The 2,095-nt window shown below is 37.7% G+C and overlaps 1 long non-coding RNA gene across 1 annotated transcript; it reads left to right on the top strand.

Annotated features, from left to right (window-relative positions):
* Positions 1 to 657: 657 nt before the first annotated feature.
* LOC124289276 lies at positions 658 to 1,795 on the top strand. The gene is made up of 2 exons (XR_006901637.1): positions 658 to 977; positions 1,032 to 1,795. It is a non-coding gene; the product is annotated as an uncharacterized LOC124289276 (long non-coding RNA).
* The last annotated feature ends 300 nt before the right edge of the window (positions 1,796 to 2,095 follow it).

The following is a 2,095-nucleotide window of genomic DNA, read 5'->3' as shown; positions in this document are numbered from 1 at the left end:
CAAAGCTGTGTTCACTTCTTGTAGGTCATGGTGATAAGGTTGGATTCAAAACAACAAAGCTGTGTTCACTTCTTGTAGGTCATGGTGATAAGGTTGGATTCAAAACAACAAGGCTGTGTTCACCTCTTGTAGGTCATGGTGATAAGGTTGGATTCAGAACAACAAAGCTGTGTTCACTTCTTGTAGGTCATGGTGATAAGGTTGGATTCAGAATAACAAAGCTGTGTTCACTTCTTGTAGGTCATGGTGATAAGGTTGGATTCAGAATAACAAAGCTGTGTTCACTTTGTGGGTCATGGTGATAGGGTCATGTGTGAGGTATGGTGATAAGGTTGGATTCAGAATAACAAGGCTGTGTTCACCTCTTGTAGGTCATGGTGATAAGGTTGGATTCAGAACAATAAGGCTGTGTTCACTTCTTGTAGGTCATGGTGATAAGGTTGGATTCAAAACAACAAAGCTGTGTTCACTTCTTGTAGGTCCTGGTGATAAGGTTGGATTCAGAACAATAAGGCTGTGTTCACTTCTTGTAGGTCATGGTGATAAGGTTGGATTCAAAACAACAAAGCTGTGTTCACTTCTTGTAGGTCTGTATAAGGTCATGGTGATAAGGTTGGATTCAAGAACAATAAGGCTGTGTTCACTTCTTGTAGGTCATGGTGATAAGGTTGGATTCAAAACAACAAAGCTGTGTTCACTTCTTGTAGGTCATGGTGATAAGGTTGGATTCAGAACAACAAGGCTGTGTTCACCTCTTGTAGGTCATGGTGATAAGGTTGGATTCAGAACAATAAGGCTGTGTTCACTTCTTGTAGGTCATGGTGATAAGGTTGGATTCAGAACAACAAAGCTGTGTTCACTTCTTGTAGGTCATGGTGATAAGGTTGGATTCAAAACAACAAAGCTGTGTTCACTTCTTGTAGGTCATGGTGATAAGGTTGGATTCAGAACAACAAAGCTGTGTTCACTTCTTGTAGGTCAAGGTGATAAGGTTGGATTCAAAACAACAAAGCTGTGTTCACTTCTTGTAGGTAAGTCAAATTAAGTTATTCTTCGGAGACATGTTTTCAAGGGTTCACATTCTGAAGAGCTTGCTTTAAAAGATGAGATAAATTGAAAGTTTGCTGGCTAAAAAAACAATCGTTGAAGTTGAGTTACTTTGCAGACAAAAGTTTTCCGGATATTCTAGTTAAATCATAATATAAGGGTTTTGAAAGTTGTTATTGGAGTTGTAACATTTCACTAGCAAAGACTACCGGTAGTAATTAACAAGTTCCTTTGAGTCCTGAAGGAGGACAATATGACTTGACTGTCACTTAGTCCTTTTTTACTAATTGATAATATTCTCTCAGTTGTAAAGACTTATTAAGTCACGCTTATAATAGGGCTAAATTGAGATTCCCCCCTCAGGGTCTTTGTAACGACTGCTGTCAATAGTATACAAGCAAATAAGTAATGTCATAATGATGCTCTGGAAAACTTATTAATGTCTGAAAACAAAAGGACAATATCCCCCCAAATAGTATATGCCTATTGTACCCATAATATCCTGTAAAATGGAATTATTTCTCAAAACCATGAGGAATCATTTCACTTAATTACTTGATTCAATTTGATCTTTTCAGAGACTATAACAAACTCTCAGAGAGTAACAGAAAGCGAGGTCTACCTCGAGATGGGAAAATACCTAAAGAAACGCCCCTGGACGATGTGGCGGGGGTGGCAGATCAAAAGAAGACTGATGCCCCAAATTTGTATTTATATTGAAATGAAATGAATAAACTAGAGTTTACATTATTTACAAATTCTTTTATCAATTTATGTGGAGATAATGTACTTGCGCTTATAAACTTCAAGCGTTCAATTTCATGCGCAACTCAAAGTTCATGCTTAATTCTGACTTCATGCTCAAACTTAATGCTGAAATTCAAGGTAAAACATTGATCTGCATGAAATTGACCTCAAGAAGTCTTATAACCTGGAGCCCTGCCGGTGGGATGAGGACGGTACATGTTTGAACTGGCAACTTGTGTAAACAACAGGTATTCTATTTAGTAGAATAATAAAATGTGTTTTGGTGCACCATTAAAACAAT

Source organism: Haliotis rubra, unplaced genomic scaffold, assembly GCF_003918875.1.
Source record: "Haliotis rubra isolate DU_JTF1 unplaced genomic scaffold, ASM391887v1 Scf438, whole genome shotgun sequence".
Taxonomy (NCBI): domain Eukaryota; kingdom Metazoa; phylum Mollusca; class Gastropoda; order Lepetellida; family Haliotidae; genus Haliotis; species Haliotis rubra.
This window is presented reverse-complemented; position numbering and strand designations above follow the sequence as displayed.